At 41.0% G+C, this 24056-nt stretch overlaps 1 protein-coding gene and 1 pseudogene across 2 annotated transcripts in view; one reads left to right on the top strand and one right to left on the bottom strand.

Annotated features, from left to right (window-relative positions):
• Positions 1–24056, bottom strand: part of LOC122432858 (poly(A)-specific ribonuclease PARN-like) — an 853726-nt gene that overhangs the window by 84976 nt on the left and 744694 nt on the right.
• LOC122433513 lies at positions 1673–23174 on the top strand (annotated as a pseudogene). The gene is made up of 3 exons (XR_006267113.1): positions 1673–1724; positions 4279–4312; positions 22274–23174. The product of XR_006267113.1 is annotated as an SAP domain-containing ribonucleoprotein-like (transcript).

The following is a 24056-nucleotide window of genomic DNA, read 5'->3' as shown; positions in this document are numbered from 1 at the left end:
ACGGGAGAAAAAAGATATATTTAAGACAAAAGAGGTTAAGTGAAAAACTTCAGTCCTGAATCAGAAATACCAGTTTAAACTCAGTTTTTAAAACTCAAAAAATCTCATATTTTTATCTGAAAGAAAAGCGAAGATGTTTTTCTTAACTCTGTCTATTGTAAAGGCTCAGAAACAATGACCAACCTAGCCCAGCGAGCAGACTGGCACCCAGACTGTGGTCTTGAAACACCATTTTCCATGAAGAGTAACCAGAGCTCCTCAGGGGAGTGCTGACTCCAGGCCTGGGGCAGAGCATGTACCAGGCGCGCCTGGAACATCTTGTCGTAGAACAGGGCAGGTCACAAGGACTTGGCCAGAGGCTCTTGCTTGTGAAGCTGGGAGAACTGGATCATTGATAAGGGTCAAAACTGTACCTGAGTGGATCGCATTATAGATGTTTATGTGCCATTTGGTCCATGGATTCATTGTGATACCAAACCAAAATGGCCAACTGGTCACACATGGACAATTCTAGTAAATCAACTCACTTTACAAAAAAAAAAAAAGCAATAAATGAAAGAAGCAAACACATATTCTGCTTTTCCTTTATCAACTGCAAACCACACTGGAGATAGTGAGAGTTTCTCTTTACGAATATATTCCAACAAATAAAGGAAACAGGAATGCTAAAATGACAAAATCACCCTACTGCAACCTCTAATGAAATAATGGATCTAGGTGAAGCATTAACAGCTGTTCCATCACAAAACGAGAGACACCAGACATCATGGGCTTCCTGATGGGAGAACACAATGGCATCTATGAAGGGGTCTTGCATCCTGGCCAAATCAAATCTTATTTGGGTCAAGCCTCTAGATTTAAGAAGTAATTTACAGGCAACAGGAGGACAGAAAAATATATAAGACAACACAAGGAGACATAGTCAGTAAAATCAGAACTGAAGGAAACTCTACAGGACCAATGACCCTGTTTCTTCAATAAGTGAGAGAAAGAGAGCTACAGATTAAAAGACCTAACAGACATTTCAACAATCACAGTGTGTGGTCCTCGTGTGGATCTTGACTCAAATGGAAAAACTCATGACACTTGTGAAATAACTGGAAATTTTAACAATCAAGGAATTTTTGATAATAGTAAAGATTTAATTTTTTTAAGAGCAATAATAGTATTTTTTAAATGTTTTTGTTTATTTATTTGGCTGTTCTGGGCCATACTTGCAGCACCCAGGATCTTCAACCTTCATTTGCTGCATGCAAACTCTTAGTGGTGTGTGGGATCTAGCTCCTGGATTGCACTGGGAGTGCAGCGTACCTGGACCATCAGAGAAGTCTCATGGTTGTTTTGTTTTTAAAGAATTTGTCTTTGAGAGATACACACTGAAACACAAACCAATGAATATGATATGGTGTCTAAAATATGCTTCAAAATATAAAGGGAAACAGTGAGTATCAGCAGACCTGAAACAGGACTGGCTGCTATAGTGGCTGGGGCTGGGGGGGAGGGTGAGCACACAGAGGATTCATTACATCCTTCCGTCTTCTTGTGCATCTTTAAAAGCTTTCTGCAATTAAAAAATTTTACCAAACCAACGACGGGACTGCAGGAGCCTCTCCCCGCCCCACATCCCTTTGAGACTCACCATCTGGGGCCCCCATCCGGTGACTGGGCCACAATGGGTTACCCTCTGGTTTCCTCATCTGGCTCCCTGAACAGGCTTAATGAAGGTAAAAGATCTGACAGAACATCATTTCCACTTCCACTGCTTTTCCAGCTCTATCAAGCTGCTATAACAACACACTTTGACAAACCTAAATACTCCCTTTTCTTTTCCATATGGAAAACAAAGTAAAATAGAGCACTTGACATACCACAGACCAAATTCCTGTAAATTTTCCCCCCTCCAACTTCTATTTTATCTCTCCCCTCTCTCCCCATATCCCCTGCCCACCCCCTCAACTATCCCTTTTTGGTAACCATAAATTTCCTATGTCTGTGAGTCTATTGCTTTTTTTAAAATAAGTTGACTTACATATATATATATGTATATATATATATATAAAAGATTCCACATAAGTGATACATATTAATATCATTTATGTCAAATTCCTCTTATTTTTTTCTAGAATTGCAGGAATTTGCCAAATAAATAGATATATATTTTTAAAAAGACACATCTAAAGCAACCCAAAAAGGTTGAAACTATGAGGCTGGAAAAGATATGAAGCAAATACTAACCAAAAAAGGCAAGTTTTGGTCTAATAAAGCTGTATCAGACAAAACTGAGTTCAGTGCAAAAACAACAAACCACTAATTAGAACAATGGGACTAACTTGCCCTAAACCAGAAACTGACAGAATCATAAGGAGAAGCCAAGAATTTCAAAACCACAGTAGGAGCTTAAAAAAAAAAAATCCCAATTAATAAACTTAGAGATCAAGCAAAGGAAAAGAATGAGTAAATAAATAAAAGATCAGAACCACATATTTAACAACCTTGATTTGCACATATGGTATCCCATACTTCACAACTGGAAAACCTCACCTTCCTTTCAAACATACTTGGAATATTTGTAAAAAGTGACCAGGTCACAGAGCAACACTTGACAGATATCATGGACTATCCTTCCAATTCAGGAGCCTTAAGAGACGCGGGTTCAACCCCTGGGTTGGAAAGATCTCCTAGAGGAGGAAATGGCAACCCACTCCAGTATTCTTGCCAGGAGAATCCCATGGACAGAGTCCATGGGGTTGCAAAGAGTAGGAAACGACTGAACAACCAAGCATGATCTTAACCACATTTTCTAACGTGAAGTCATAGAACCAGAAATGCTCTGGTGGGGATGGGGGTGCAAGCAACAATAATCTCCACTTTCTGCCCCTTTCCTCTAAATACAGAGAATCTGCCCTCCCACTAACCTAAAATTAATATTGTATATGTGTAGAGAGTAAGCTCTACTGAGGAAAAATCATACATTTCCGGAGAACGTGGAATGATTGTGCCATTTAATATCAAAGACACAGAAACAGCTAACTGCATGGCCAAACGGAACCTGCTTGCGTCTGCGTGCCTCCAGGGAGCGATGCGAGGATTAGGGAGATAAAGGACTAAGTCATTCAAGGGAGCCCAGATGCAACACAGGGGCTGATTGTAGCCTGTGAGTTTTATTTAAATTCTCTTTTTCCTTAGCCTAACACACTGAAAACATTTCATGAGCTGTTGTTTTCCCAAGGCAACTGCCTAGTTAGGAATTCTCTGGTTTTGTTTTTCCTTATCAGAAAGGAAGCTCTCAAAGAAGAGCTGAGGCCTGAAGACAAACTAGTATATTATCATACTCCTGGTCCACCCCGAGCAGTTTAGATAATCAAGATTCATTACCAGGTACACTTTCCTGCCCAAACATGAATTATGAAAAAAGATCTTGACTCCAAGGGGCAGCTGTTCACTGCTGCTGCTAAATTGAGGCATTAGGAGTATTCGATTTACCAAGGCAAGGAGACAAAGATCAAGCTCTAACATAATCACTTTTCAAAATGCTTGCAAGCATTTACAGGGTAGGCGAAGGACTAGACTAGGAGGGATGTGTACATGCTAAGTCACTTCAGTTGTGTCTGATTCTCTGTGACCCCATGGACTGTAGCCCGCCAGACTCCTCTGTCCATGGGGATTCTCCAGGCAAGAATACTGGTTGCCATTTCCTCCTCCAGGGGATCTTCCCAACCCAGGGATCAAACCTGAGTTTCCTGTGACTTTCTGCATTGCAGGTGGATTCTTTACCACGGAACCACCAGCCTAGGAGGGATAAAGTTCCCTTTACTCAAATTAGAAACCTAACAAAAATTTAGAGAAAAGTCTTTAAATGTACCTAAAATACTTCACCGAAAACATTTTATCTCCACTAACATATAATTTTCCAAACAGTATTCCATTAAAATGTTTCCGTAGCAATACTAAAAATGACTACCAACTGCATGTAAAAATTTCTCTAAGGAGTTAACATCAACAAAATAAGCCATCGGTCCCATTCCGATCCTGCCCCATGGGGTCTGTGTGCCTCTTTCCTCATTCGGATCCATTAAATCTTTCTGTTACCAGACAACATAGCAGAATTTTATACATATGTGTAAAAACTGCAACTCTTACTTTGTATATCAAAATGAATCTCTCAAAAAAAAAAAAAATACATATGTGTAAAAACTGCAACTCTTACTTTGTATATCAAAATGAATCAAAATGAATCTCAAAAAAAAAAAAAAAAATGAATCTCTCCTTTAAATATAGCGCAACACAGTACACGTTATGGAGAGGAAGGCAGGTCCCTCCAATTAATTCTCAGTCATTTCATGAGAAAGAGGAGGAGAATTTAAACAATAACAGATTTTTAAAAAGAGTCTATGACAGATATTTTCCAGAACAAACACTACTAGCACTACTTTAAAAAAATATATACGCACACATGGGGGTCGCAAATGAACTAGTTCCTTGTTTCTGTTTGTCTGAAGTTATCCAGAATACTTGGAGGTAATCTCACTGCGGAATCTCAGTTGAAAGATCTCTCAGAAAAACACGCAGATTAAGTTCCTATGCCTTGCCTCTCTTACTAAATGTGACCCTCCACAGATGAGGAAGTAAATGCACCAGTGAATAAAGGCTATTCTCTGCCAAGAAGTGAAACAGATGACCCCCACCCACCTGCGAGATAAGGATATGTCTGGAAAGTGCAGGAAGCCACGTCTGAAGTTGTCCAAGACTTGTCAGTTTCAATACTTAATACCGATACGGTCCCGTCAACGCAGCGGTCACAGAAGGGACAGCCCTCCCGGCCAGCGAGACAGGGCACCCATCACACTCACGACAGGCAGGGTGCACACACCCCAGCCGCGTGAAAAGTCAGGAGGGCCTGTGTGTGCAACAAGCTCCCAGGCAGGTGCGTGAAGGCAGCAACGTGCCAGCCAAGTGGTGTGCTGGGGCAGAGCCAGTCCACCACATCCACTGCCGCCTGTCTTCACTGTCGCTCAGCCGTGAAGGCATCCCACGTGCCACACGACGGGTCAGAGCTGCTCAGTGAATCCGGGGATCTGATTAGCCTAACAGACTTACAAGTGACACTTTAATTATGGGCTCCACTCAGGGAAGACCGGACTCTGTGTTCTGTGTACAGAGGTGAACAGAAAGATTGTGTAATGGGACAGCAAGTCCCCTTTCAACCAAGTCTGCCGCACGTTACTTTCTCTAAGTACCTGGCAAAGGGATTAAGTGTGTCTTCCACAGTCTTTTACTATTCTCCCACTCCAGGCCCCTTCCCTTCTAAAAGGGACCAACATGCAAGCTAAATTCTGTGAAAAGAGAAGAGGCTGTGAAGAGGCTGGCAAGGTAAACCACACAGCCCGGGTTTTCTCAAACCTCACCACACAATTAAAAAGGAGGGGTGGAAATCCACGAGAGGATTCATCTGCAGAACTAAGGTGTCAGAAAAAAGAATAAAGACAAATCATTTTCAATGAAAGTCAAATGCAAGAGTTGTAGGAATGACAGGCACAGATGTCCAACATACAATCTCGATCCTTTAGCTATACGGCCGTAATAACAAATGCCCAAAGTCGCGATACTCTGAGGAGATGGCTCCTGGCAACCCACCTCACCACATGGAGCTCCTCAGTGTCCATCCACCTGATGACCCAGCACTGGGGGTGTCCCTGTGCCAGGCACCACCCGGGTCACCGCTGGCGAGGCTGGGCCGCTTGCAGCAAGCCCATCTCTGCGGCAGGGCTCCTGTCAGGCAGAAGCCAAAACCTCTCACAGCTCTCCTTGGAAAACAAGTAACAAGTAGGCAGCCCAGAAATCCTTTTTCCTTAAGGGTGCTGCTTGGAACACATGGAGGAGAAAGGAAGGCAGAGATGAAAAGAGTCAAGTCTCATGTTTCCATAAGAATCCTCCAACACTGGGCTACTGCTCCCCGGGGGAGACCAGGGCCAGGTCCCTGCGAGCCTTGGGCCACAACACTTTCCTGAGCCAATCAACACACACGCTTGTCGTTTGTGTACTTCTGTGTAAAGATACCTTATTTAACACACGTTGCTGACTCACTACTACTGAACTGAGCAACAAGCGACTGTAACTCATGCCTGAATGCAGCTCCTCTCACTACAAGGCACACTGGTCTTGTCTGGGAATACAGACAGCACTTTGGCCCCATGCTGGGGGTGGGGGCATTTCAAATGGCAAAAATCACCAACAGAAAGCACAAAAATGTGCAAAAAGTGGCAATAAATAGGCGATGAAAAGGACCCTTGTTTACGCTATGAGCTGCACCGAGAAGCATCGCCTTGTTCAACCTCCACTGGGGACCGTGTGTGTCTGGAGAGTCACGTTTCTTCTGCTCTGCGCATGTCCGTGAATGACCACAAAAGCTCCCTGAGTGCTGATTTTGAGGTTGCAAAAAAATTTTAACGAGTAGGTGAATTCACAAACACAGAATCTGTGCATGATGAGGACTGACTGTACTTTTAAGACTGTGCCCAAACCAGCCTCCCGAACTGACTCTGGGAATAAATCCGTAGACCAACCTTAGAGCAATCTTACTGACTTCTGGGTCTGTAGGGTCCTCGGATTACTTGCCAACCTCCTCAAAAGCTGACCTCTGTAACAGGAAGGGGCTCCAGGAGCTAGTGCAACGGGGGCCCTGTGTAGGCTCCAAGGGAAACCTCTAACTACAAAGGGGGTAAATAAAGAATTAGAACAGCAAGGCAGGAAGCCACAGGTAAAAAAGGGATGGACAGTGAAAAATCATTTTGGTAGCACTTTTGGTCTTGTGTTGAAAAGGTGCACATGGAGGGCACTTTTATCTGAGAGGTACATCATTCTGCAAGCTTTACACCAGTCTCCATGATGCGGCAATACACGCTTTTTATGGAATCAGTTCGGTAATATTATTTTAATGTCTGCATTTCTGAATGGGGATGGGATAGGGCAAGAAGTGCACGTCTGCTAAACAGCTAGCGTGAGACCATCACCTTTCTTACTGCCATCAATTGTTCCCAGCACTGAAAAGTATATTTTCTCATCTTGCTTTTACAGCTGAAGGCTCAGAGAAGTTAAGTCAAGCACCGAAGATCACACAGCTAATTTTACTCCAAGTTCATCATAGCATCCAGGTTTCTGTCAAATGGTTACAGTAAGCTGGGTGATTCAATTAACTTGAATATCCAATGAAACAATCAACTGAGAACAGTATTTCTGGCAAACCTGATTCAGGAGATTTTCTCTAGGTACTCAGATCTTTTCCAAAAAGGAGAGAGGAAATTGTCTCTCTGTGGAAACTTCTCTCCTCTCTATTCATAAATCTTCAAACCAAATATGGAAGACTGCACACAGATCAAACAGCAGATAACAGGGATCTTCACTCTGACCCCTAAAAGAGCGGCACTTTACCCCGAGTGTGAAAGTGGCCCTGAGCAAGCACCTAAGGGAGACCCTGGTGGCAGGTTTCTCTAAGCTCCAGACTCTGAGGTTTTCGCTCCCACAAATGCTGCCTAACTACTGCCGTACTGCATGAGGGTTACGCCGTGCAAACGGCACGCTCTATCTGTCCACACTACTTAGTGTGAATAAGCATCTAGATGACAGGTTTTACTAGGAGATGGGAAGGTGGATTAGTTGCCAGCACGACAGCACCACCTTCTGGTCGGTGACATGGAATGAAGGCAAGACACAGAAAGTCACACCTGGATGTAAAAAGCATTTCAACAGTTTGGTAACCCACAAGAGTGGCAAACTAGGAAAACTTAGTTTCCGCAAAATCCAAATAATGTCAGTAGTAAGCAAACATCCTCATGGACCAATCTTGGAACAGAAGAAAATTTAACTTAGTGTAGGTCACTACTGGTCGCCTTCCTACTTCTGGAAAGTCACGCCCAGTCTCTCAGCTCCCCCACACCATGTAACCCACGGTTCCTATACGAAAGAAACAATAGGAGAGCAATTGTTATCATGCAGGAAAGAAACTGACAGGAAAGAAATGCGAGGAAAGAGGTTTCTTATCATGTCATCACCCATGCTCACACCCACACACCTCTGGGTGCACAGAAAGGCTCTCTGCTGCTCACATACAAAGTCGACATCTGACTGGGCAGCAGTACCAGCAGCCCTCAGGATCTGGTCCTTTTCTACTATATCCCCCACTGGTCCCAGCTGGCAGTGAGGGAGCATCATCCTCTTACGGGTTCAACAAGTTGTGGGACAGATAGAGGAATGGACAACGACACAAAATCATCTTTAGGTTCCCCCAAAGCATGAGACTCCCTGTGTTGGAGATGGATGCTGGGTCTGAGGTCCAAACAGGGCTTCCTACCACGGCCAATGCCACCCCCTACAAAAATTCAGACCAGGATCATCGGCTATGCCCCAATAAAACAAAAAGTATAAAAAAAAAAAAGGAAATTCAGACCAGGTGAACCTCCCCGCCCCCCCATCAGTGAAAAGACCTGACAATTGCCGGGAGCCTCTAAAATCTAAATTATTTCCTAATCTCAAGATTAGGAAGAGACCCTAGCAGCTGGTTTTCCAGGCCTGCCTTCTTCAATACAATGACCCCACCCACTGGTCAAGAAGGCCCAGGGGTGTGAGCCTTTTCCTGTTTTCACCTGTCAGATACGCCACTGACCACCTTCCAGGAGGAAGAGTGAGCGAGGGTGGTGAGACGTTTCAGTCACAGTATTCCTCTCTGGGCTGAGAAGCATGGAGGTCTCCACATAGCTCATGGAGATGTAAGAGCGAAGGAATGAGCCTTCCTGCCAGATGCTGTCCACACCAAGCCCCAGGCCGGCTCTCCTCTAGAGACAGGAGGTGCCTGAGGACGGAGATCGCTGTCAGTCACCCTCACTTCCTCCCCTACTGCTCACACCTGCCAGAGTGCTCCGCGCACAAGAAGAGGAGACTCTCCATCACACGGAAGCTTTACTTGTCTCCTAAACTGTCTGAATTCACTCTTTTGGCCATGACCTGCAACACTACATTTTTATTACAACCCAGTACACACACATATACACTCCCACATGTACAGATTTATACCTGGAAAAAAGTTCCATTAAAAAAAGCAAACCTATCATTATTACATGAGATTCACTCTGACATTGTCTTAACTTTTTTCCTTTTATAAAAAAAAGGCTGGTCATACTCACTCACTAAAACGGTTTCACAGCCCAGTGAGAGGGAGCCAGTCTGACAAATCCTGTCGTAAACATCCACTCTGCTGCCTACGCCAGCTCCGCCTGCACCATTCTCTCTCTTCTCTGTTAACTCAGATCAGCCCTCTTTCCAGGACCCCACCAAGGCCTCTTCTCAAAGTCTTCCCAACTCTTCCCAGCAACCACCCCATACACCAAGGATGTAAAATGACATACAACACTTGCCATCTGTATACCTTTGTTCACTCACCCATTCAAGTATTCTCTCCTTCCTTGCCTCGCTTCAGTATCCTTTGTATAAATGTTTATATGTTTGTCCAAAGACGAACCCACTTAGGTAGGATTCTGGTTTTTTTTTTTTGCAATCTTATTTGTCAAGAGATAAATTTTATGAACTCTAAATTAGGATCTGAAGTGCACTGTCACCAATTCCTGGAAGCCAATGGCCCATTTATTATTCTGCGTAGCATTTATAGATGTGGCAGCTTCCCAGATAAATTCAATTTGGCCTCAGTCTCAGAGAAGGCTCTGAACTAGAGTAAATGCAAAGACCAACCTCCTAGACACTTAAAAATAAACAGAACCTGCTTGAATATATCCGTCTATTTTTGAGCTTGTGCCACAATGACACCAGCACATACGGAGGCGTGCCGTGGGGGGGCGGGGGGGGGGTGCGCTGCGCCACCTCTGACAGCATTCAGGCTTGCAGAGTAACAGCTCAAATTGACACAATAAGCACTCCTTACCTGGAAATCCTTTTGAAAGCCCCAGACTCCACAACAACAACAACAACAACAACAAAAACAAACTGAGATGCGTTATTTTAAAACCTGATTTAAAAAACTACCCCAAGGGGACTCCCCTGGTGGTCCAATGGGTAAGATTCTGTGCTTCTACTGCAGGGGACTCAGGGTCCATCCCTGGTCAGGAAAACTAAGATTCAGCAGGCTTTGCAGTGCAGCCAAAAAACAAAAAAAGAGTACCCCAGGTCACCATTACGGTGATGGAGTATTGTACAAGGGATCAGATGCAAACTCCCAGTTTTAATGCACACATTTCATGTTTCTACCTTCTAACTTCCTTTCCAGCCACTCGAGCACGTATACCCACGTTCCAATCAAATCAAAGGATGTGCTGGCCCCATTCTTTGCCAGAACTTTCTCAGGTTTCCGCTACTAGGCTAACTCACTCCATCCAACTCGTAACTGGGAGCAGCACCGCCTACTCCAGGAAGCCTCCCCAGCTGATCCTGTTCTGTGTCTCCCTGACAGTCTGAGCCGGTTCTCTCTCCCAGAGAGAGAGTGTCCTGAGCTGAGTGTCCTCCCAGCCCCCAGGGTGTCCTGAGGCACTAGTTGTCTAGACACCTATCTGCATCACGAAACCAAGAATTCCTTGAGTGTGGAAACCCTTGTTATTTCATCTCTATTTCCTAGTTCAGGTCCCCCTTGGTTCTTCAACAGTAGACAGGCAAATATTTATGCAAAGATTAACACTGCAGCTTTCAAATGAAACCCAGCTTTTTTTTTTGGTCACGCCACACAGCTTATGGGATCCTAGTTTCCCGACCAGAGACGGAACCCTTTCCCTCTGCAGTGGAAGCTCAGGGTTCTAGCCACTGGACCACCAGGGAATTTCTAGAAACCCGTCTTTTTAAAAAACCTTGCAAACCACCTCATAATTATTCTCTTCTCTGCTATGACTATAAAGAACACTGAACATAAAAATACAAGGTTTCTACCAATATACAATGATAAATCAATAAGGCTTACATTAAATATACGATTATAAAAATGCACATCTAAATGTGACCCAGCTCATACTATAACACAGTTCATATTTTGAGAAACAATAATTACTAAAATCAGTAGGTATCCATCCTGCAAGTAGTTCATACTGTTTTGCTAGATAGTATAATAATTTATTTCCCTTTCTTTTAAATTATCTACATAATAACAATAAAGGATTTTTGAGGGGAAAAAGGCTCAGTTGCAAAGTTTTATCTTCATGTGTTGGTATCTTTTCTATGCTGTCTGTGTGCTCAGTTCCTCAGCCATGTCCAACTCTTTTCAACACCATGGACTGAGGCCCACAGGCTTCTCTGTCCATGCCATTTTCCAGGCAAGAATACTGTAGTGCGTTATCATTTCCTACTCCAGGGGATCTTCCCAAGTCAGGGATCAAACCCGAGTCTCTAGCATATCCTGCGCTGGCAGCCCGATTCTCTAACCCAGTGCCACCTGGGAAGCCCTCTTTTTCGTTCCTTTCCCCAATACTGTAGCAGTTTGCTCTTTGGCCTGTGAAGCAATTAGAAAACAAACCTCCATGAAGCTCCCCATGTTGCTCCAATTAAGAAAGAATAAAAGACATTCCTACTAGTAGGACAGTGTAATATAAAGCCTTATTACTAAACACTTATTTTAAGCCATGCTTGCTTTTTATGCTTTTTATAAGCATGCAACCTGAAACACACTAGTAAATATCTAGATATGTTGATATTAAGGTGTAGAAATTAAGGTAAAACCCTGATCTGAATTGCCAGGGTCACCATCACCATCAATTACAAATTATTTAACACTCCAATGGTCTAGTATTTTCTGGCATTTTTTCTGAACATAATGAAGTGTCATTCATCCTGCTACAAAAGTGATGTTTGGGCTTCTTTCCAGGATAAACAAGAAAAGACGGGTTGTAAAAATACTCAACAGTGGAAATATGATCAACAAATAATACAAATCAAAAATGCTTCATACTTACCTTCCCAGAATAGCAGATTTACACCAAAAAGTTGAAGAAGGAAAATTCAGAAGAACTAATTCCATAAATTTCATGATCAAGAAAAAGGTACCATAAAATAACTACAGTCAACAACATGCTAGACATTTAAGAATTTTAGAAGCAAGAAGTTTCCTTCTGCTGTCTTCCTGCACATGTAAAAATGAAAGAAGTACGCCTTCATTGTTAAATTTTAATATACAGGTAATACCTGTCCTACAGAAAAATCAGAAAACAGAAAAAAAAAAAAAACCACAAGAAAGTAAAATTTACCTGTAGTTTCACCATCCCAAGAGATTTCACTGGCAATATTTTTCATCCCCTTCATGGGTCACAGCCAAAATGAATGTGTCATAGTGAAGACTTCTCATAAAACATTTCCTCCTCCTCTCCAATGCAGGAGGAAATGGCAAATCATTCTAGTATTCTTACCTGGAGAACCCCATGAACAGTATGAAAAGGCAAAATGATATGACACCGGAAGATGAGACCCCCAGGACAGAACATGTCCAACATGTTACTGGGGAAGAGCAAAGGGCAATTAATAACAGCTCCAGAAAGAATGAAATGGCTGGGCCAAAACGGAAACAACACTAAGTTGTGGATGTATCTGGTGGTGAAAGTAAAATCTGATGCCTTAAGGAACAATGTTGCATGGAAACCTGGAATGTTAGGTCCATGGATCAAGGTAAATTGGACGTGGTCAAGCAGGAGATGGCAAGATTGAACATCAACACCTAAGGAATCAGTGAACTAAAATGGACAGGAATGGGTGGATTTAATTCAGCTGGCCATGATATGTACTACTGTGGGCAAGACTCCTTTAGGAGAAATGGAGTAGCCCTTATAGTTAACAAGAGCGTCTAAAATGCAGTACTTGAGTGTGATCTCAAAAACGAATGATCTTGGTTTGTTTCCAAGGCAAACCATTCAACATGACAGCAATCCAAGTCTATGCCCCAACCACTGATGCCAAAGAAACTGAAGTTGACTGGTTCTATGAAGACCTACAATGCCGTTTAGAACTAATATAAAAAAAAAGATGTTATTTTCATCATAGGGGACTGAAATGCAAAAGCAGGAAGTCAAGAGATACCTAGAGTAACAGGCAAGTTTAGCCTTGGAGTGAAAAATGAAGCAGGGCAAAGGCCAACAGAGTTTTGTCAAGAGAACACACTGGTCATAGCAAACACCCTTTTCCAACAACCCATGAGACAACTCTACACATGGACATCACCAGATCGTCAATATAGAAATCAGATTGACTATGTTCTTTGCAGCTGAAAATCGAGAAGCTGTATACAGTCAGTTAAAAAAAAAACAAAACCTGGAACAGACTGTGGTTCAGATTATGAGCTCCTTATTGCAAAATTCAGATTTAAATTGAAGAGAATAGGAAAAACCATAAGGCCATTCAAAAATGACCTAAATCAAATCCCTTATGCTCATATAGTGGAGGTGATGAATAGATTCAAGGGATTAGATCTAGTAGACAGAGTGCTTGAAGAACTATGGACAGAGCTTCAAAATACTGTACAGTATACAGACCAAAATCATCTCAAAGAAAAAGAAATGCAAGAAGGTAAAGTGGTTGCCTGAGGAGGCTTTATAAATAGCTGAGGAAAGAAGCCAAGCTAAAGGCAAAGGAGAAAGAGAAAGATATACCCAACTGAAGGAAGAGTTTCAAAGAACAGCAAGGAGTGATAAGAAGGCCTTCTTAAATGAACAATGTAGCAAAATAGAGGAAAACAATAGAGTGAGAAAAACTAGAAATCTCCTCAGGAAAATTAGAGCAATCAAAGCAACATTTCAAGCAAGGATGGGCACAACAAAAGACAGAAACAATAAGGACCTAACAGAAGCAGAAGATGCTAAGAAGAGGCGGCAGGAACTGGATAAAGAAGGTCTTAGCGACCTGGAAAGCCACAATGGTGTGGTCACTCACCTAGAGTCAGACATCCTAGAGTGTGAAGTCAAGCAGCCTTAGAAAGCATTACTACCAACAAAGCTAGTGGAGTTGATGGAATTCCAGCTGAGCTATTTAAAATCCTAAAAGATGATGCTATTAAAGTGCTGCATTCAATATGTCAGCAAGTTTGGAAAACTCGTCAGTGGACAAAGGCCTGGGAAAGGTCTGTTTTCATTTCAATCCCAAAGAAGGGCAATGCCAAAGAATTCTCCAGCTCCCATACAACTGCACTCATTTCACATACTTGCAAGGTTATACTCAAAATCCTTCAAAGCTAGGCTTCAGCAGTATGTGAACCAATAAGTTTCAGATGTACAAGCTGGGTTTAAAAAAGGCAGAGGAACTAGAGATCAAATAGCCAACATTCATTGGATCACAGAGAAAGCAAGGGAATTCCAAAAAAAATCTACTTCTGCTCCACTGACTACACTAAAGCCTTTGACTATGTGGATCACAGCGAACTGTGGAAAATTCTTAAAAAGATGGGGAGTACTGGACCACCTTACCTGTCTCCTGAGAAACCTGTATGTAGGTCAAGAAGCAACAGTTGGAAACAGACATGGAACAACTGAACAATTCAAAATTGGGAAAGGATTTATGACAAGGCTGTATATTGTCACCTAGCTTATTTAACTTTTATATGCAGAGTACATCATGAAATGCTGGGCTGGATGAATCACAAGCTGGAATCAAGACTGCTGGGAGAAATACCAACAACCTCAGATATGCAAATGATTCCACTCTAATGGCAGATAATGAAGAGGAACTTTAAAAAGCCTCTTGAGAGTCAAAGAGGAGACTGAAAAAACTGGCTTGAAACCAACACTCCGAAAACTAAGATCATGGCATTTGGTGCCATCATAGCATGGCTAACAGAAGGGGAAGAAGTGGAAGCAGTGAGAGATTTTATCTTCTTGGGCTCCAAAATCACTGCAAACGGTGAATGCAGCCTTGAAATTAAAAGATGCTTGCTCCTTGGAAGGAAAGCTATGACAAACCTAGACAGCATATTAAAAAGCCAGGTCCATATAGTCAAAGCTATGGTTTTTCCAGTAGTCATGTGCTGATGTGAGAGTGGGACCATAAAGAAGGCTGAGTGCTAAAGAATTGATGCTTTCAAATTGTGGTGCTGGAGAACACTCTTGAGAGTCCCTTGGACAGCAAGGAGATCAAACCAGTCAATCCTAAAGGAAATCAATGCTAAATATTGACTGGAAAAGACTGTTGCTGAAGCTCTAATACCTTGGCTACCTGGTGCAAAGAGCCTACTCACTGCAAAAGACCCTGATGCTGGGAATGACTGAAGGCAAAAGGAGAAGGGAACAGCAGAGGATAAGACGGCTAGACAGCATTACCAACTCAATGGACATGAATCTGAGAAAACTCCAGGAGACGTAGAGGACACAGGAGCCTGTTCTCTGAGACAGACGCAATGGAACCTGCTCTCTAACTTATTCTGTGTAACCCTGAAAAGTATGTTGATAAACCCAAGGACCACAAGACACACAACTACATTCAAAGATGCACAAAATTATCTGAGTAAAGGAAAAGATACATATACCTCACCACAGAGACTGAATATGTCTAAATAAAGATGCCAGTGGAATTAACTTGTTAAAATAGCAGTGAAAAATCCAAGTGGACCTTTTGAGTGACCCTAACAGAACAATTCTAAGCTCAATCTGAAGAATAAATAAAAACTTATTTTGAAATAGGAGTAAAGAGGCCTAAAACTGTACAAATGTCCAGCACAAAACTGGTTAAATAAGTGATACATTCATGATGAAATGTTATTCAACTAAACATGAAAAAATATAAAGAGCTTATTACACAGACATGAAGCACTATTAAAAGAACACAGTAAAACAATACGTAAAGCATAAAATACTATAAGATGAATATATACTTAAATATAATATACACAATTCAAAAGTACATCTCAAATGCTACTGCATTATCTGTTAAGAATGAGAGGGGTGCTACACAAATTCTTAATTTTTTGGTACTTTAAAACTTTTCTATTAACAAAAATTATCACTGTTCAATAAGAGGAAAAAGCTACTTGTTTTAGATTTTTTTTCCTTAAGATCATCATTATGATGTCACGTCTTCAGAATTTATTTTAGGAAAATAATCAGATAAATAAAGGCAAAGATGCTCATTAAAGAAGCTATTTAAAATAGTAAAAATGTGGATATAACTTATACATCCAGAAGGGATTCCAGTTAAATAAGTTATATATATCTATACAATGAAATAGAGTGCATCCATTAAAAGAAAACTTGTAGAAAAATGTGTAATGGCATGGGAAGTGCTTGTGAAATAACGTTAAATTAAAAAGCAGATCTAAAAACCATTTAGGGCTTCCCTGGAGGCTCAGTGGTAAAGAATCCACTTGCCAATGGCCAGAGACATGGGCTCTCAAGAAGATCCCATCCCACGTGCCTCAGAACAACTAAGCCCATGCACCACAACTACCGATCCTACACTCTAGAGTCCTCGAGCCGCAACTGCTGAGGCCTGAGCTCCCTGGAGCCAATGCTCTGCAACAAGAGAAGCCACCACAGAGGGAAGCCCACTCACCACAACTAGAGAGCAGCCTCTGCAGACCTCAACTAGAGAAAAGTCTGTGCAGCAAGGAAGACTCAGCACAGCCAAAAATCTAAAATAAATATGTGATTGTTTTTGAAAAACGCATTTCAAGTCAGGTCTCTAGTATTAAAAACATCATAAAAATTCTCATCCAGACAGAGTAAAACAACTGACAGGAAACACTAACCAAAATACTGCTAGCATTCATATCTAGATGGTGAGACCATGGTTCAACTGTTTTCTTCTTTGTATTTTCAGATATTTCTCACATTTTCTATAGTGAGTTTGATTTACTTCTAAAATTGGAAGTGGGAGAGCAAAACAAAAACAATATTTTAACAAATGACATGACAACTATATTTGATGGATAAATTTCCTGAATATTCGGCCAGTGCATCACAAAGCAAACAGTCTTCGAACCAGATATAATATGGCCCCTAAAACACAAAGATCAAACCCAGTTCCTTGAACAATAAGCAACTGAAGAGAAGGTGAAGCTCCAGCCTCTGAAGCACAAACCCTGTGTTTCTCCTGGTGACATTCTCACTGCCACAGGACTCATTTCTGCACTGCTTGCTTTAACACTGCTAATTCTATTAAGAACTTGGGAAGCCTTATCTGGCAGTCAGGAAACTTTCTGCCCTATTCTTACACCAGCTAATGCCTTAATTAGGAAGAGTCCAAGTTACTGTCACGCTCCTAAATAAATCTGCCTGATACAGATTTCACAGCAGAGGTGCATAAGACTGCTAACTCTCAAGATTAAACACATAAGGGAATTAGGCAAACAAGAAGGTTCCTAATAAATATTATTAAAAATTTCCACAGTGCCTTTTGTGGATTAAATGATTTACAGGGGGAATAAAAAGAGTCAGTTGCTCTTACAAGTTTTCAAATGAGAAGATATCAACACAAAACATACAGACATGCATGTTTTTTTTTTTTAAGATTTTGACCACAGTCCCTAGACATGCATGCTTCATACTAATAATGATTTTCCTTTACCAAACTGAAGTACTTGATAAGCCACTACTACGGGAAAAAAAAAAATCTTGTTCTGTATAAAAACAAATATAAGGACTTCCCTGGAAATGGTTAGGACTCCCCGCTTCCACTGCAGGAAGCATGGACAACCCCTGGTCACGGGACTAAGATCCCACATGTTGCATGGTGTGGTCAAAAAACAAAACAGAACATTGCTTTCAGGATCCAGTACTTATGGCATAAAAATCATGTATAATTTTAACCAAAAGTTAAGTCATCTATCCTCTCCCTCCAAAACAAGCTTATTTAAAAGAATTTTTATTTTAAAAAGGCATGTTGTGGTTGAACTCATTTATTTATTGCCATAATTTATAATTCAAGATAACTGTTGAACCCACATACCATTTAAGATTAGGAAAATTACCAAGAAAGGAAAAATATCACTTGTTTTTTGGTTCTTGACTGTTCTGTGCATTTCTCCTTTGACAAGAATAAATATACAGAAACACACTAGCCAACTATGAAAAGCACCACAGATAGAAGCAAAACCACCAATCATTTGTCAGGATACTGTCTATCAGTATATGCGTGGTATTTAAAAGGAACTAAATTTTTATTTTGGGGGGCTTAAAAATCACTGCAGATGGTGAGCGTAGCCATGAAATAAAAAGATGCTTACTCCTTAGAAGAAAAGTTATGACCAACCTAGACAGCATATTAAAAAGCAGAGACATAACTTTGCCATCAAAGGTCCGTCTAGTCAAGGCTATGGTTTTTCCAGTAGTAATGTATGAATGTGAGAGTTGGACTATAAAGAAAGCTGAGCGCTGAAGAATTGATGCTTTTGAACTGTGGTGTTGGAGAAGACTCTTGAGAGTTGCTTGGACTGCAGGGAGATGTAATCAGTCCATCCTAAAGAAAATCAGTCCTGAATGTTCATTGGAAGGACTGATGTTGAAGCTGAAACTCCAATACTTTGGTCACCTGATGCGAAGAGCTGACTCATTTGAAAAGACCCTGATGCTGGGAAAGATTGAAGGCAAGAGGAGAAGGGGACGACAGAGGATGAGATGGTTGGATGGCATCACCGACTCAATGGACATGAGTTTGAGTAAACTCTGGGAGCTGGTGATGGACAGGGAGGCCTGGAGTGCTGCAGTCCATGGGGTTGCAAAAAGTCAGACATGACTGAGGGACTGAACTGAACTGAAACTTTTTAACTGGTTAGAGGAAGTAAGCGACAGGTTGTTATTGTATTAACATAAAATGTTATTAAACAAAGAGGAAGACGTAGTTCAAGCATGGCATAGTACAGCAGGAAGTTTTGCATCAAAAGCAGATGCTACAGGGGCAACAAATGAAAAGCAAAAGTAAAAGCATTCCACCTCCAAGATGGAGGAATAAGCTCCTAACAAGCTGACCTTTCCACTGATGACAACTCTGGGGGAAAACGCTAAAAACAAGTATTCAAGGGCCCTGGGACAGAAACAGAGAGACACTGGAGGGGAGTCAAAACTTGAAGGAAGCAAACTAGCACAGAGTGTATTTCCTGGGTTTTTGGATTTTTTGTTGGGTTTTTTTTTTTTTTTTTTTTTTAATGTGTCTTTGCCCTAAAGGGAATCTGTAGTAAAAAGGGCAAAGAGGAATTAAAATTCTGATAGAGAAATTCCATGTCTTTCTCGTCGGAGGAACCGGGGTGGGGGGAAAAAGGGGTAACCAGTGGCAATACGGAATGACGAAGAAGTCCTAGAAAAGAGGAAACCAGAGTATGAGCACCCCAATGTGGGCTTTCCAGGGGCACTATTGGTAAAGAACCCATCTGCCAATGGAGGAGACACAAAACACACGGGTTTAATCCCTTGGTCGGGAAGGCCCCCTGGAGGAAGGCATGGCACCCCTCTCCAGTATTCTTGCCTGGAGAATCCCATGGACGGGGAGCCTGGCGGGCTAGAGTCCATACGGTCGCCTAGGAGTCGGACATGACTGAAAACCGACTGAGCACACACAGCACAACTGGCTGACCCCTGGCCATGCGCGTGGCAGAGCAAAAGCAGTCGCAACTGCTAATATCCAAGCTACTTCCCACCACAAGCATGAGAGGCTTTGAAGTTTAAGCCAATTGCATGTTAAAGCTAAAACAAAAACAACACTCTTCTGAGGAATATAAGTGAACCCAAAGTCACCACAAAAGAATAGTCACACTGTCCAGGAAACAATCCCAAATTACTGAATATATGAGGAGTCAGGAAAATGTGACCCAGTCTCAAAAGCAAGGTAATCAACAGGTACCAATGCTTAGCTGACACAGACACTGGTATTACTAGACAAAGACTTTAAACTAGCTATTCCGAATATGTTCATCAAGGTAAAGATATATAGGCTCAAAATAAAAAATCTCAACAGATAAGTAGAAAAGTGAAAAATAAACTGAATGAAAACACGGAGCTAAAAAATACATAAAATTTAAAAATTCACTGGACGGGCTTAATAGCAGAATAATGATGACTAAGGGAAGAGTCAGTGATCTTGTAGGGAGGGAAAGAAGGGGGGGGAAGGTAGAAAAGAAATGAACAGAGCATCAGGGAACATAGGAAAAAAATCAAAAGGTCTCCTACATATAGGTAACTGAAGTCCCAAAAGAACAGGTAAGAGAATACAGAGCAGGAAAAATATATCCAAATAATGTCTAAAAACTTCCCAAACCTGATAAACGACACAAATCTATAGATTCAAGAAGTTCAGTCACCCCCAAAAGGATAATTACAAAGAAAGCCATGCCTAAGAACATCATATGCAAACTCTAAAAAAACCAATGGTAAAGAGAAAAATCTTTAAAGTAGTCAGAGAAAAACAATTTGTTACACAGAGGGCAACAATGATTCAAATGACTGCAACCTTGTCATCAGAAACCATGGAAGCCAGAAGAGGGTGGAACATCTTTAAATGCTGAAAGAAAAGCCCAGAATTCTATACCCAGCTAAAATGTCCTACATGAATGAAGGCAAAAAAAGACATTTTCAGAAAAGAAAAACCAAGAGAAACAGTTGCCACCACACCAGCACTATAAGAAATACTAAAGGAGTTCTTCAGGCTGAAGTGAAATGATACACTGAAGAAACCTGGATCTTCAGGAATGAATGAAGACATGTGAAATGGTAAATATCTGGGAAAATACAAAAATTCATCCTTTTAATTTCTTAAAATACATATGACTACTTAAAGCAAAGCTATAACACCATTCTGTGGGATTTATAATCACAGCACATGTAATATATACGCCAATCACAGCCAGAAAGACAATAGTAATTAGAGTAAATGGAGCTATTTAAATGCACTGAATTCTGTGGAATATACATACAAAGGTTTCTACCTTCTATAGGAGAACATGAACTCTAAGAGGACTGTGAAAAGTTATGAATATATGTTGAAATTTCTAAAGCAAATAGGCATAGCACTAAAAAGCCAACAGAAAAATTAAAATGGAATTTTTAAAAATTTTTCAAATAATCCAAAAGAAGATAGGAAAGGGGGAAACAAAGGAATAAAAAACAGAGTGAATAAACAAAAAACAAACTTTAAAATGACAAGCCTTAGCATAGAAATAACTACACTAAATATCAATGGACTAAATACTCCAATAAAAAGTCAGAGTTATCAGAATGGATTTTTTAAAAAAAGCAATATCCAACTATGCGCTGTCTGCAAATACAAGAGATTATTTTATATATACATAGATAGGCTCATAGTAAATGGAAGAAAAAGGATACACCATAAAGGATTTACCAAACATAAAAAAGACTAACTATATTAATATCAAATTAGACTTAAAAATAACAGTAACACAGAAGATAAAGACAGGCATTTCATAATAACAAATGAATGAATTTACCAGAAAGACAAAACAATTCTAACAGCTTCAAAATAAATGACATGAAACATGACAAAATGAAAGGGGCAAACAGACACTTCCACAATCATACGAGATTTTAACGCCTTCTCTCAAAAATGGACAGAACTACTAAATAAAACATCAGTAAAGATACAATACCTGAACAACAGTGATATTTACAGATCAAACCTTATCCCGCAGCATTTACATACAAGTGTACACAGTATGTTCAGCAAGACAGGTCATATCTTATATGAGGCTATAAAGCAAATCTCACTGCGTTTAAAAGGATTGAAATCATACTAAAATTTCTAATAACAACACAATTAAATTATAAAGTAGTAACGATAAGAAATCTAGGAAAATTCGAAGTACTTGAAAATTAAACAACACCCTTCCCAATAATCCCTGGTTAAAGGAGCCTTTAGAAAACGTGTCTAACTTAACAATAATGCAAACACAAAGTACAGTTGATGGAATGGACCTGAAACAGTGCTTCGAGGATAACTTACAGCTTTAAATGCTTGTATCAGAAACAATAAGAGGTCAAAATCAATGACTGGGAGAGGGTCTTAGCTACATACACACTGCTGGCTGGGCGTGAGGCCTTGTGCACTTACACTGGAGAAAGAAGGTCCACCCAAAAGTGAAAACTGGGGCAGACTTATGAACTGCTTGAAAGTGGGATGCTGAACATTCCCAAACCTTGTCGGCAAAAGCGGAAAGCCTTAATGGCTCAAGGTGCTCAAGCACACCTGACTGATCACTGGCTGGACTGCTAAGCTATTGGAAGCCAGGCTCAAAAATATTTTAGAAGACGGCGGGGCGGGGGTGTTGGCGGCGGAGGGGGAAGCACATAACTTTCTACTTCAAGAAACTGGTAAGGGGTAACAAGACGGCGACTGAGACGGTGGAGCTTCATAAGCTGAAGCTTGCTGAACTAAAGCAGGAGTGTCTTGCTCGTGGTTTGGAGACCAAGGGAATAAAACAAGATCTCATCAACAGGCTCCAGGCATATCTTGGAAGACCATGCTGAAGAGGAGGCAAATGAAGAAGAGGTACTGGGAGATGAAACAGAGGAAGAAGAACCAAAGACCTTAGAACTGCCTGTCAAAGAGAAAGAACCTCCTGAAAAAACTGTTGATGTGGCAGCAGAGAAAAAAGTGGTAAAAATTACATCTGAAATACCACAGACTGAGAGGATGCAGAAGAGAGTTGAACGATTCAATGTACCTGTGAGTTTAGAGAGTAAGAAAGCTGCCCGGGCAACTAGATTTGGGATTTCTCCAGTTCCATCAAAAGGTCTGTCGTCTGACACCAGGCCTATGGTTAACCTGGATAAGCTAAAAGAAAGAGCTCAAAGGTTTGGTTTGAATGTCTCTTCAATCTCCAGAAAGTCGGAGGATGACGAAAAGCTGAAAAAGAGGAAGGAGCAATTTGGGATTGTCACAAGTTCAGCTGGAACAGGAACCACAGAGGATATAGAGGCAAAGCAGAGGCAAAGAGCAGAGCGCTGTGGAATTGCCTGATGAAAAGCTTTTAATGCTTTCTGTTCTCCAGTGTTTTCCACCTCTTTGACTCTTCCTGGTCACCTACATACCTAAATGCACAGTTATGTGCCTAGGTCCTGCCTTGCAATGAGGGAGCATGTACCCCAGGTACATCTGTGAACTCCAGCAGCAGTTTGACTTATTGCAGTTCCAACTTTAAGGTTTTTGTTGTTGTGTTGTTGTTTTTTAATTATTATTTTGCTTGTTAATAAAAAAAAGAATAGAAAAAAGAAAAAGAAACTGGTAAAGAAGAGCAAAGTAAATCCAAAGCAACTTAAAAAAGAAAGAAAACAGCAAAGCAGAATCCAACAAAATAGACATCAGCAAACAAGACAGAAAAAAGGAAGTCAGCCAAAAGCTGGTTCTTTGAAAAAAGCAACAAAGTCAGGAACCTAGAGTGAATGAGGAAAAACGAGAACACAAATCAATCCCACAAATAAGTACCTCTTCAGATTCGGTAAACTTTAAAAGGCTAACAAAAAGCACAGGTGAAGTTATAAGCAGCCTCTTTGGAAATCCAGTACTGAATAATCACCTCAAAAACCACATCACAACTCTGATGTTTATCTGTTCAGCACAATCACAAGCTGGGCTTTTAAAAGGATGATTTAACATAAATACACTCATACTAGGGACTGAAGTGAAGCTGTAAAGCCAGGTACCTACCCACCCCCGTAAACTCATCATGAACAAGCTCCTAAGGCAGCATATCAGGAATTTCTGTAACTCCCTGAATGGGGGCTAGCTTTACAGAATAACCACTAGGTTTTTTTTACCTCTTCTACAGTGCCTTCATCAATTTTTGCTTTTTAAAATTTCTCTGTAGTATTCATGGTGTGCTCCAAACTCTGACTTTCAAAACAAATGAAAAGCTAATTTTCCTCAAGCTATTTCTATAAGAATTACAGGCAGAGGGATAATGCCTTATAATGTATTTAAGGGGTTTCCCTGGTAGCTCACAATGTAAAGAATCTGCCTGCACTGCAGGAGACCTGGGTCAGGAAGATGCCCTTGGAGAAGGGAATGGCTACTCACTCCAGTATTCTTGCCTGGAGAATTCCATGGACAGAGGAGCCTAAGGACACATAAGACAATGTCTAAATATTGAGAGTAAGACT

The sequence above is a fragment of the Cervus canadensis genome, chromosome 32 (assembly GCF_019320065.1).
Source record: "Cervus canadensis isolate Bull #8, Minnesota chromosome 32, ASM1932006v1, whole genome shotgun sequence".
NCBI lineage: Eukaryota > Metazoa > Chordata > Mammalia > Artiodactyla > Cervidae > Cervus > Cervus canadensis.
The sequence above is the reverse complement of the archived record's forward strand: the minus strand, read 5'-3'. Positions and strand labels throughout refer to the sequence as shown.